Source organism: Panthera uncia, chromosome X (assembly GCF_023721935.1).
Source record: "Panthera uncia isolate 11264 chromosome X, Puncia_PCG_1.0, whole genome shotgun sequence".
NCBI classification, from domain to species: Eukaryota; Metazoa; Chordata; class Mammalia; order Carnivora; family Felidae; genus Panthera; species Panthera uncia.
In genome coordinates, this window is record NC_064817.1 from 35,778,450 (window position 1) to 35,792,517 (window position 14,068).

At 40.0% G+C, this 14,068-nt stretch overlaps 1 non-coding gene across 1 annotated transcript; it reads left to right on the plus strand.

Annotated features, from left to right (window-relative positions):
• Positions 1–5,559: 5,559 nt before the first annotated feature.
• LOC125932434 (U6 spliceosomal RNA) lies at positions 5,560–5,664 on the plus strand. The gene has a single exon (XR_007460605.1). It is a non-coding gene; the product is annotated as a U6 spliceosomal RNA (small nuclear RNA).
• The last annotated feature ends 8,404 nt before the right edge of the window (positions 5,665–14,068 follow it).

Sequence of the window (14,068 nt, forward strand, 5' to 3'; positions counted from 1 at the left end):
GCAACTGGACTACCAGGTGTACAAATTAAACCATCTGTGGAGCAAGCATGTCTCACACTCCCATTATACTCCACATCAGGGGCAAGGACAAGCCCACAGTTGATGAGTCCCTGCCTTCAGGAAAATTGCTGTCCAATTTAGGGCCATCAACTAATATCTAATTATGATTTAGCTAAGTCAATGTCCCCCTATATTCAAATGGATTGCCGTGGCAAGAGTTGATTGAAAATCAAAAGAGGAAAATGAACAGGTGTTAAGGGGAAATAGTGGCTTCTTCTATAAAATACTGTTAAGTAAATATTTTGGCTTTGTGGTGTCACCACAAAATGGTGGCTTTGTGGGTGTCACCAATGACAATATCTTCCTGGGTTTTTATAATATGCATTATCAATTCATCAGCGTCTCACAACACATACTTTGGAAAATGCTGATCTAAATGAAACGTTTTGTTTTATAGATCCAACAGAATTTTATTTAACAAATATTTATTCAGCAGACAGTATATGCCAAAAACTGGTTTTTAAGCTCTGTAAAAGGACAGATAAGGAAATTAAGACCCAAAGGGGTGAAGAAACTTGAGAGTTGATACATCAAGTAAATGGACTGAGCCAGGACCAAAGTCTGAGCTCTTCAATTGCCATGTTCTTTGACAAACATGATTAAGTCTCACAAAAAAAAATTATTTGGGCAGGTATTATTATAATTATTCTCCTTTTTCAGATCAGTAAATGTGGCTCAGAGAAAAAGAGTAACCTACCCAATGTCATCCAACTAACAAAATATTGACCAATAACTCTGTCCTGACCGGTCTGACCCCAGATATTTACTCTTTTACTACAACATGTTTATTATTTTCTTATTATATCTTTGATATGGCAAAAGATAGAACTGGCTTTGGATACAGAAGCTGGCAGGCTCTAAGGACGTCAGGGCTGGGGTTTAGGATTAGCTCCTTATCCTAGAGGGAACTCCTGTGGGGACATGGAAACAAAGGCTTGGACATTCATGGTCTCAATGAGTTGGCCATCTTTGATGGGGATTACTGTACATATCAAGCTGTACTCTGCCCATCTGGGGTCACCACAGACTCCAGATGTGTTAGTGCCAGTCTATTTCAACAGTCTTATTGCTAATAGAGAGTCTTCAGTGCATTTTTGCAGACATCATTGTCTCAAGTCCTGGGCAGGACCCAACTTACCAGATGTAGAGTAGTGACTTCCATGAGTTTTCTGACACTCCATGAGTTTTCATAATCTAGTCTTTCTTTGCTACACACTCTTTTTGCCCTACTTGCCCTTTATATCCCATCTGCCACCTAGTACTTCCTAAAGTTTCTTCCTTGGATAAGTATTTTGAAGAATTTCCTTTATCTATTCTATTGTTGGCCTTCAATGCTGCATTCCTGGATTATTGTCATGGAGAGACCAAATAGGAGACTGTCACCGGCCTCTGCCATTCTACAACCCATGGCTTTACACTTCCAGAAAAATCTTCTTTAAACCTTATGACATATCCATGTTCAAAATGCATTCATAATACCTAGCCTGTCATTCATGTCCATTGTCAAATTTCGTAGGCACTCCTAATGGCTTATCCATGTCCCTTTTCTCCTTATGGCTTAACAACAGAACTCTAGTTTTATTCAGGGCAATAAGATGCCTGATGAAAAGACTACATTTGTATGCCATTTCTTGAAGATATGGTTGGCCTATCCACCACAGTAAGAGAAAAGCATGGGATAGGCTCCTAGAGAAATCTATTAAAAGTGGGATGACTTAGCTAAGAGCTGTTGGAATGTGGACTTGATGACTAATGCTCCATCTGGTAATTCTGAGGGAGATGAAATTCATACACAAAGGAGAAGGAAGACAGAAGACACTTGTCTTTGAAAACTTCATGTCTCCCAGACAGGCTACTTCTAGGAGAATTTTCATGTGAAAGAAGAAAAGTCTAAGCCAAATATAGGCATTTCCCGATTAGCATCAATAATCCATTACAGGAAATAAGACATACTACATAAAAATGCTAACCGGGAACCTATTTCCCATTATTTTAAATGAGAAAAAAAATGGGTTAAATGTCAACCAAAAGCAGCTTACCAATTTCTAGAACATAACTAAAACACAGTCAAATGCCAACATGTAAGTTACAATAAATTGTGTTGATATGTAAAATGCTCAAACTATCACTTTCTGACATGCAAACAATCCATGTGGTTAGCAACAACTAGTTAGACTTCCAATTCCAGCCCAAATGGAGTAATAAGCACCAGATTTATTCACCCAACAGAAACAACCAAAAATTGGACAAAACCTATGAAACAATGGTTTTTAAGACATTGACTATCATGTGGCAAAATACAGTGACTCCTGAGAAATGAAAAACAAATGCAGTAAGCCCAATGACTAGCCCAGTTTACTGATTTGGAAGAATTTCCAGGTTGAAGTGCAGAGAAGGGGAACTGAGGCAGAGCCAGAAGGGCTCCCTGAGTTAAGGAGATGTGCACGAGAGTCTAGAAAGAATATGGCTAGAATTTGCAAGACAGGGTATCAGAGAAGAGATAGCTTCACACAGAGAGGACTTTGGTGATTTGTGGGGGCATCACTCTTGAGTAGTTAGCAGAATATTGATCAGTGCATGCAAGTGTGAAAAATTCTAAGGCTGGGGAAAGAACCACCGAAAAAGATTATAAGTAACAGTGCATAATGCTCATAGTGAGTTGAGAGTAATCCCCATAGCTATACTGGAAAACCTCATGATTCATGAAGCATCAGCCAGAGTACACAGAAGGGCTTTACCTCAAAAAGAAGGGATAATTAGTGTTAGACAACATAGTTCCAGTCCCACCCCTGATACATTTTAAAAACATAACTCAGAATATCTGGCATTTAATCAAAAATTGCCAGGCTTGCAAAAACAAAAAGAAAAACAAAACAGGGAAACATGACCTATAATGACAAAAACAATCACATAATCAAAACTGACCCAGAACAGGTAAACTGATTAGAATATGTAAACAATGATGTTAAAACTGTTATTATAACTGTCTTTCATATGTTCAAAACTTAAGTAGAGATATGGAAGATATAACAGAAATCCAAATCAAAATTCTGGAAATAAAAACAGCAATGTCAGAGATGCAAAATAGGATTAATGGCAGATTAGTCATTGGAGGAGAAACGATTTGCAGAATTCAAAGACATAGCAAAATAAAGCACACATAGAAAAAAATAATTTTAAAAAGTAAGGGGTGCCTGGGTGGCTTGGTCGGTTAAGCGTCCAACTTCAGCTCAGGTCATGATTTCATACCTAGTTCATGAGTTCGGGCCCCACATTGGGCTGTCTACTGTCAGTGCAGAGCCTGCTTCAGATCTTCTGTTTCATCCTCTCTCTGCCCCTCCCTCCATCCCTCCCTCTCTTTCTCTTTCTCTCAATAATAATAACAATAATAAAAATAATAATAAACATTAAAAAAGTAAAAAGAGCACCCATTAGTTGTGAGCAACAGCAAGTGTATTAACCCATGTGTAATTGAAATTTCTGAAAAGAAAGTAGGAGAATAAAGATAATTTGAAAAAATAATGGCCTCCAAATCCAAGTTTTATGAAAAATATTGACCCAGAGATTCAAGAAACTTACCATACCCCAAACACAAGAAAGATGAAAGCAAATAGTGCAAAGCATATGACAATAAATTTGCAAAATCAGTGATAAAGAGAAAATCTTAAGAACAGTGAGAAAAAAAGCATATATACAGAGAAGCAAAAATCAAGATGACAGCAAATTTCTTGTGGGGGGAAAACCAAGTGAGAAGACGAAGCAATATTTTATTGGAAGTAAAAAAGGTCAATTTAGAATTCTACAGCCAGTGAAAATATCTCTCAAAAAGGAAGGCAAAATAAAAATCTTTCAGATACAAAAGCTGAGAGAATTTATCACCAGTACACATGCACTATAAGCAGTGTTAAAGGAAGTCATTCTGACAGAAGGTAAATGATACCAGATGGCAATAGAAATCTATACGAAGAGGGGCATCTGGGTGGCTCAGTTGGAGGAGCATTTGACTCTTGATCTTGGGGTTGTGAGTTCAAGTTCAAGTTCAAGATTACTCAAATAAATAAAGCTTAAAAAAACTGAGAGGAGAGAATTCTTTAAAAAAATCTATATAAGGAAATGACAAGACCTGGAAATTGTAACTACATGGGTAAATTTATAAGATGTTTGTCTTGTCTTTAAGGATTTTTAAGTCAAAATGGACTATTTAACATAATAACAGTGTAGTTCAGTGTTTATAACATATGTAAAAGTAAAATGTATGCCAACAACAATACAGAAGTTAGGAGGCAAGAAATATACTTTTGTTAAGTTCTTATACTATATGTGAAGTGGTATAATACCATTTTAAGGCAAACTGTGATGAGTTCAAGTTGTATACTATAAACACCAAAGCAACCACTAAAATTAAAAAAAAAAGCAGAGTGAAGCCAACTCAGGAGAGAAAGTGGAATCATAAAAAATATTCAATTAATCTAAAAGAAGGCAGAAAAAAAGGAAAAGGAGAACACAGACCAGATGGAACAAATAGAAATCAAATAGCAGGAAGATAAGTTTAAACCTAACAGTATCAACAATCATATTAAGTGTAAGTAGTCTCAGTGTCTCAATTAAAAAGTGGAGATATCAGATGTGATTTTAAAAGTAAGATTTGATTACATGCTGCCTACAAGAAAACATTTCAAATATAAATACACAAACAGTTCCAAAGTAAAAGTATGGAAAAAACATATACCATCCTAACACTGATAAGAAGAAAACTTCAGTGTCAATATTAATATCAGACAAAGTCGATTTCAGAACAAAGAATACTGCCATGGACAAAGAACATCATTTCACAATGATAAAGGATCACTTTATCAAGAGTATGTAAAAAATCAAAAATATGTATGCACCTAATAACAGAGTCTCAAAATACATGAAACAAAACTGATAGAATGTCAAGAAGAACTAGATAAATCCACCCATACACTAAACAATTTCAATATCCCCTCTCAATAATTGATAGACCAAGTATACAGAAAATCACTAAGGATAGAAACAAAAAGCCTAACAGTAATGCTAACCAAAATGACCAAATTGATGTTTATACAGAACATGCCACCCAAAGACAATAGTTTTTGTCAAGGACACATGGAACATTTACCAAGGTGAGCATATGATGGGCCCTAAAATAGTTGTCTCAATAAATTTAAAGTGTTCATACCTACAAAGTACATTCTCTGACTACAATGGAATTAAATTAGAAATTAATAATAGGAAAATTTCCAGAAAATCCCTAAATATTAGGAAACTAGTCCACTTCTAAAATACTCATGGGTCAAAAAAGAAATAAAAAGAGAAATTAAAAAGTATTTTAAACCAAATAAAAATGAAAGCACAACTTTTTGTGGGATGTCACTAAATAATATTTAGAGAAAATTTATGGCACTAAACACCTATATTAGAAAAGGAGAAAGGTCTCAAATCAATGGCATCAGTTTCAACCTTAAGAAACTAGAAAGAATGCTCACTTCGGCAGCACATATACTAAAATTGGAACGATACAGAGATATGCATGGTCCCCTGGGCAAGGATGGCACACAAATTCGTGAATCCTTCTGTATTTTTAGAGTATTACGCTAAGTGAAATACATCAGGGAAAGACACATACCATATGATTTCACTCATATGTGGAATTTATGAAACGGAACAAATGAACATGGGTGGGGGGAAGAGGAAAACCAAGACAACTATAGAGAACAAACTGATGGGCCTGGAATCAGTATTTTTTTATGTTTCCAGATGATTCCAATGTGTAGCCACGTTAGAGAACCATCGAATGACTTCAGTCTCCTAGCTGTCCCTTCAATGTTCCATGTTGGTTCTCAGCTCCAAGTGGTCTTCATGCCTTCACTACGTGATGAAATGCTACCTTCATCTCTAAATACTATCCATCATCCAAAGTACATTTTAAGTCCTGCCTCACCTACATATCTTTCCCTAACCAGTTTATCCTTCAGGATATTTTCCTTCTTTCTACATCATCTTTATTAGCAAGGCATCCTCCACACCTCCCTTAGTAATCTATAGTGAAACTTTTTAAAAATTTTCTTTCCAGGGGCACCTGGGTGGCTCAGTCAGTTAAGCGTCCAACTCTAGATTTTGGCTCAGGTCATGATCTCACAGTTTGTGGGTTTGAGCCCAGCATCAGGCTCTATGCTGACAGTGCGGTGCCTGCTTGGGATTCTCTCTTCTCTCCCTCTCTCTGCCCCTCCCCAGCTCGCTCTCTCTGTCTCTCTCTCTCTTTCTCAAAGTAAATAAATAAACGTAAAAAAAAATTTCTTTCCGTACTTAATTGCTTTTCTCTTTCCACCCACCCTTGAGCTCCTAGGTTTTAATTTACACACGTTCTTAACGTGAAGGGGTTCTTCCGCTGAAAATTATGTTTGTTCTATTTTGAAAAAGTTCAGTGTGGCAAACAGATTTTAAGGTGACTCTAATAATCTCTATCTTCTTGTGTTCATGTCCTTATATAATCCTCTCCTTTGGAATGTGTGTAAAACCTATGACTTGCTTCTGATCAATAAAATATGACAAATGTGATGGATGTCATCCCAATGTTTATGTTACATTATATAAGACTCCATCTTGCTAGTGGTCTCTTTCTTTTTCTGTCTCTCTCTCTCTCTTCATTGCTGGCTTTGAAGAAGCAAGATTCTATTAATCCTACAGCCCCAAGAAAATGAATTCTTCTGGTAGCCTGAGGGAGCTAGGAATCAAATTATTCCCCACTCAAACCTCTGATTCCTGGCTGATCCTTTGATTTCAGCCTTGTGATACCCTAAACAGAGGACCAAAGTAAGCAATATCCTAACTTCTGACCTACAGAAACTGAGATAACAACTGAATCTTGTTTTAAGTTGCTAATTTCATGGTAATTTGTTACTCAGTGATAGAAAACCAATACATATTTTGGTACAAAAAGTAGGCTTTGCAACTTAGCAGTAGATAGACTCTGGAAGAATCTGGAGGAACATTATAGAGAAAGCCTAAATTGCCTTGAGCAGACTGCTAGATTGCTAGTAGATTTTTCCAGTAGAAATCTGGAACTGGAGGATGCTGTTGGTGAGGGCTCAGATGAAGTAAGGAGTATGTTTTAGGAAACGAAAAGGAGAATCTTTGTTATGTAGGGGCTGAAGGCTCAGAAAAATGATTTCCTATTGTTATATGCAAAGCACAACTTATAAGTGGTGAACTGGATTATCTAACTAAGGAGATCCACCAGTGAAGTGTTAAAGGTATTGCCTAGTTTCTTCTTGGTGCTTGGAGTAAAATGTGAGAGGAGAGAAATAAATTGAGGGAAGAACAAAAAAGAAAGAGGACTTGATGATCTTGGAAACCCAGTCTTTTCAGATGGCAAAAAAAGATGCTAATGTTAAGACAGCTTCATCTAGAGAAAATGTTGAAGAGTGGAACCGTACAAGCTCTTGCTAGAACATCAGAAAGGTAAAAAAGTCAGAGTGTTCAGTCATACAAAGGATTGTTTCAAGAAATGGAGGGAGGATCATAGATCCTCTCAATCAAACTGGAGGCTTTCTCAAAAGCTTCTATGCCCTCTCAACAAGAGGTCCAAATAGAGAAGGGATTGTTTGGAAAAAATCTGTGGGTGTGGCTTTTGTCTACTGGAGTAAACCCCTTTGAAATCCATGGAACACCCACAAAGTTCCTGAGAAAATTGTTTCATAATAAACACTGCCAGCTTGAACTGAAAAGGAAAAAGAGAGTACAAAATGGAGAGGTTGTTGGATCCCCAAAATCACACTGGCAGGAAGCAGGCTGATAAAACTAATAAGCTGAAAACACATGCTAGCTTTCATGAAAAAGGAAGGACAATGACCACAGAACCAAGAGCCCAGAGGGTGGAGCTGAGCCATGAAGAATGATTCCCAGACTGAAATCTAATCAAGTAACTTGCATTATTTACCTGGCTGGATTTCAATATGGCTGTGGACCATTGACTGACTGCTTTTTACTTTCCATTTTGTCTTTTTTTTTTTTTTTTTTTTTTTTTTTTTTTTTTTTTAGAGGGTAGGGAGAGGGGTAGAGGGAGGGAGAGAGAGAATCCACACTGAGCATGGAGCCTGACACAGGGTTCGGTACCACAACTCTGGGATCATGACCTGAGCCCAAATCAAGAGTCGGATGCTCAACTGACTGAGCCACCCAGGTGCCCCCATTTTGTCCCTTTTTGAACTTCAACGTCTACAGCTGTTGTGCTGTGCTTTCTCACCATTGTACGCTGGATATGCTGAGAGCAGGTAATGTGTCTCTTTAGTTTCACAGATCTGCAGATGGAAAGCAATTGTAGCTCCAGGGCTGTGCTTAAGTCATGACACCCAGGAGCCTCCTCTATACTTGGACCTGATTTAAATTAGGAGATTTTGGACTTTAGGCTGATGCTTTAATGCCATGAGATTTTTGGGAAACTTTGGACATGGGTAAATGTATTTTCCATGTGAGAGAGACATGAATAATCACTGGGGGGCAGAGGGAAGACCATAGAAGACTTTAACATGGCTCTTAAGATCCTCACCTCCCTCTGTTCACACCCTTGTATAATTCTCTATCCTCTGCTTGTGTGTGGGTGAAACCTCTGACTTATTTCTAAACCAATAGAATGTGTCAAGGTGATAGGTTGTCACTCCCATGATTGTGTGATGTTATATTAAACTCCATTTAGCCAGAAGTTTCTCTCTCCACTACTGACTTTGAAGAAGCAAGCTTCCATGAACCCTATAGCCACAAGGAAATGAAGTCTGGCAACAATGCAAGGGAACTTGGTGGAAAATCCTTCTCCAGTCAAGCCTCTGATGGGAACCCAGTCCTGGCCAATACCTTAATTGCAAGTTTGTGAGAGACTAAAGCAGAGGACCCTGTTAAATCATGCCCAGACTTGTGACCCACAGAAACTGTGAGATAATGAATGTGTGTTGTTTTAAGTTAGTAAATTTGTGGTCATTTGTCATGCAGAAATGGAAAACGAATACGGTCAGACTTTCCACTACTGTATTTTAGTCACCATTCCTACTCAGGTAAACCACAGGGAAATTATGAGATATTTGCCTTCTATTTTCGAACTTTGCTTGTAGTCTCTTTATCATGCACACCCTTGCATGTTTGGACATTGGGAGTTGAAGCTACATTTCCTGACCCTTAGAGCAGTGGTTCTCAAATTTTAGCATGCATCTAAATCACTCAGAAAGCTTACAAAAACACAGTATTGGGCCCCACCCCTGGAGTTTCTAATTCAGTGCATCTTGCGTGGGGCTCAAGAATCTGCATGTGTAATAAGTTCCCTGGCTGCTGGACCAGGACCAATATTTTGAGAACTTCTACAGACTGTCTCTACTACAGTTCCTCTTTCTATGGCCTCCATGATATACATTTTTTGCAGTTTGCTCTGACCCCTTTTCTCATGATGATTGATATCGTAAGCTGCTGGAATTTCCAGATTCTGGCTGGCAGTTGCTATGGCAACACACACAGGGTTGCCCTGTGCTTGGGGCCCTGAGTGAGGACGGCACCAGATGAATCACTGGCATAAGTGACTTATAAGTGGCATGGATGTTTCTCTCGAGTCGTCCATTTCCTTCTGTGACCTCATTCCTGGTTTCTTCCCTTTTCTGGTAATGTGTTTTTTGAGTTTCGCTCAAGATTCTTCTCTATATGTGGTAATAACAAAACCTTAGATGTATGCGGTCTCCACATTTATAAGACAATATCTTTTGCAGCACAAAACTAAATTGTATCAACATCGCAACCCTATGAGACATGCTGGGTAGGCCTTATTATTCCCATTAACAGATAATGAATAGAAGGCTCAAAAACCCTCAGGTAACTAAGATTGTTAGTTAGATTGTGTCTTGTCGGTCACGCCAGACAGAAAGTGACAGAGGCAAGTCTGGAATCCAGAACTCCTGATTTCTCCATTAGCCCTGGGATTGCCCAGGGACCTGGCAGAAACCAGAGTACGGTCAAAAGGATAACTAGAGACAGCTTACCAGAGAGAACTAACAAGCGATGGTGAGGTACCCCAGGATGAGAACGTAGCCTGGAGGGTCAAGGGGACAGAGTGGTTAAATAACCTTAAGGGAGAGCTATAGTACCAGCAGGTATCTAACAGGAGCTGTGGCCTTCGGGGAGGAATGCAGATCAATGCAGATCGGGTCAAGCCACGGGTCAGCAGGAAGGGGGCTGGGACAATAAACAGCCAACTTCTCTTCCCAGCATACGAGGGAGGCTTAGGGTGAGGCAGAGACATTTTTCGTTGTTGCTGTCCCATTAGGAGGCCGTTGCAGATTTCTGAACAGGGAGCAATACCTGAAAATGGGGTATTAAGAGAACTGGCCTGACAGTGGGATACAGGGCAGATGGGAGGGAGGAGACGCTGGAGGGACAGAGATGAGTTAAAAGGATGGTTTACAACTTACAGCAGCTTCCATTTCTGGCCACACTGCAGTGGCCCTGAATAGAACAGGGAAGGAAAGACACAACAGAGTTGTACGGAGGGAGGAGGGGCACTCCTCCATCCCCAGGACACGTTTGTTTAAAAGAATTATCCTCAGGGTGCCTGGTGGCTCAGTCGGTTAAGGGTCTGACTTCGGATCAGGTCACGATCTCGCAGTCTGCGAGTTCAAGCCCCCTGTCGGGCTCTGGGCTGTCGGAGCCCGCTTCAGATCCTCTGTCCCCTTCTCTCTCTGCCCCTCCCCAGCTCACTCTCTCTGTCTTTCTCAAATGAACTTAAGGAAATGAAAATAAAGGAATTATCCTCATATACTTGGAGTTTGAAGTCTTTCACAGGCTTTAAGTGGGGTATGACTGGCCTTTTGGTTTTTGTTTGGGTTCCTGAAAAGCAAACTCAGGGAGATAAGGATTTGAGTCTTAGTAGGTATTATCACCTACTACCACCACACATCTCAGGAGCATCCCGTTCGAGAGGCAAAGGACCTGGAACATTTGTATACCGACTCCTGAGTATCATTGGTTGAGAGTTGCTATTGGGGAGTGTTAATTCCTGACACATCCAGCCAGCCACGTGCACAGGCAGAGTGACCATCCGTGGCTTGGGACATGGCCTCCTGACCCGGAGATGTGGATGTTCGCAGTTGGAAGTAATTTTGAGTGCAGTGAACTGGGTGTGGGCGGGGCATCAACAACACCTGCTACATTGTCATTTGCAGGATGGTGCTCATCAGCTCTGTGGTCTCAACCCACTTAATACAGTGCCCTAAGCTGTTATTTCCAAACAATTCTACTCGATCACGTACAAAATCAAGCCAGCATGGTGGTTTTGAAGGTTATAGCACTGTTGAACAAATACCATACAGGGCAGTGGAATGTGTAGTTAAATGCAGGAGGTAAATTTTGATAATTTTTTAAGGTTCTGGGGAAGGGAGTGGGAAAGATATATTGCCAAACTGCTGGGGGAATCAGCGCAACTAACGTATCATAACAAACCAATGATTTGTACCCAGGACTCTGAGCCGTCAATCCAAAAGCAAAAAAGGAACACGATCTGCAAGGAAAGTAGCCAGAAAGCACTCACCCTGTTTTGCATAGTATGTCTGTTTATTGCTCTGACCTGGCTGCAAAAGACACCTAATAGCTCTTACTTCACCGAAAAACAAAAGCTTCAAAGTGGTGTCATTTTCCATCAAGTTTTGAGAACAGCCAATTGTCCCATGACTTACACTTCACTGAGTTTGTATCTCTCGATTGAGCCAGGACATCTGCCCTGCTCTATATCAGAGCACTCAGCATGATCTTGAATCCACACAGACACAAGTTTTGAAAAAATGAGGCAGAGGGAAGCATTTTCTGTGCCACACTGTGCTGAATTATTTACTCCCAGGCTGGGATTCAGAGAGCTAGCTCTTCCTCAGCCTTGAATTTTACCGCAATACAAAGAAAGAAAATAAGTAAATAAGGAGAGAGAGGAAATAAATCCCTTGGAGACCTACCGGCATATGAAGTATCTTTTGAAATGGAGCCTGATGCCGAAACAATTGTGTCATTTCAGAGTGCGGTACTAATATGCTCACAACTATGGCTAAATGCTGGAGCAAAGCACAATTTGGAAGCAATAGATTTGTGGTCGTTTGTTTAAGCAGGAAAAAAAAAGAACCTAAAATTTGCATGCATTTATTTAATTAAGCATCTCAACATTTAGAAATTGACTCCAAAATAATGCCTTTAAGCATTGTGGGCAAAATAATAAGTGCAGGTAATGGAAATGAGGACGTCTCCATTTCCTCTGAGAAAAGGGTGAGGAAAAGGGATACGATACACATTGGGTGGTATTCACGTGTCCGTAAAAGAAAACAATCTGCCTCTTTCCAGGGTATGTATCATGGAGAGGGATCACGAACATTCCCAATGTATTCTGAAGGGGCTGTAACCACGTAGTCACATAAATAGACGGTAACTTTATTTTTTGTCTCCTCCTGCTCCCTTACATTTATTCAGAAGGATAATTCCTTCCCAGCCCCTAGACAAAATACTGGGGAGCCCCATTTCTTTTCTGGAGTGCTTAGGTAAGACAAATTCTTATGGTTACTTTAAGTCCAAAACACATTCTCTTTTTAGTAATTAGCAGTAACCAAAATTTCCAGGTCCGTGTGGTGATGAAAATTTTGAACATGACCGGATGCTGGTAGGAAGCCTGGAGCAGGGGGTAAGGTGGGGGAGAGACATGATCAGCTTTTTATCTGGAGAAGAAATAGTGCTTCTTCATTTTCTTTCCCCAGCTGTTCTCCCCGTCCTTCACGCCCCCTGCACGGGTGTGGGAAGAGGGAGAAGTATATAGCTGGGGGTGGGGGTACACGGGCCTTTTGCAACTGCGATGTCTCCCCCCACCAAATGCTTGGAGGTTCTCTTGCCCCAGGTGATGGACTCTCTCCTGTCTCATCTCTTTGCTTCTCTCTCTCTCCCTCCCTCCCTCTCTCTCTCTCTCTCTTTCTCAAACACACACACACACACACACACACACACGTCCAAATCTGTTTCACGGTAAACACTTATGCATCCTTTTCTCCAATAGATTCCAGAACTGTTGGCCCTTGGTCCACCCAATGCAGCTACTAGACTAGAGCAGTTAGTCTATCCATTCCAGGTACGAAGTAGATGTTAATCTACTGTGTCTCCCCTTGAACGATGGGCAACACATATTACCCTGCCAAATGGTTTCTGGAAAGCCCCTCTCTCATGATCTGAGGTAAAGAAGGAAGTATTTCCTGGCCTTCTCAACAGAACTTTCTCAAATAAATCATGTCTAAAAAAATCTCCCTCTCAACTCTAACCCTCGACCCTTTCTCCCCATGTTGTGAGTGAGTCACAAAACTCCTAATTGTGGGTTTTCGCCATTTCTTTCTGCAAATCCTGTAGGAAAGTTTATCTCACATGTCATTTTGGTATCTGGTATCTATTAGTGTCTCAGCAGAAATTTCTATTTTAACATCCAATTATAAAGTAAAAAGTGTGAGGAGGCTATTTTTTTTGCCCTCAGCCAAAACTTGGAAGTGATCACAAACTCAGCAGTAAGGAACCCTTGGCTGGTACTTTTGGATTTGCAGAAGACCTCAGAATTACTTTTAATGGAAAGCTAGTATGTCGACTGCATTTACTGGGAAACCACTGTGGGTCCTCAAGATAGATATGATGTGTAAAATGTCATTTCTCTCCCCCCCCCACACACACACCCTAGAAGGAGAACTAGAGATATAGAAACATGAAGTGGTTTTCCTGGGGACAGTAATGAGTTGTTAGAACTTCAGAAAGAACTCTATTATTGTGTGATCAACCAACTGACTAAGCCTGTTAACAAACATATGACAGAATTCAATTTAATAATTTCTTTCTGTCCCATAGGCTTAGATTGATCTGAAGGATAAGACTGCATGTGATCCAAGATCAGAAGAGTCAAGGAAAGTCTTTTCTGTAAAAGCCTTCAGGAGCCAGAAGTAGTACCAAAGCT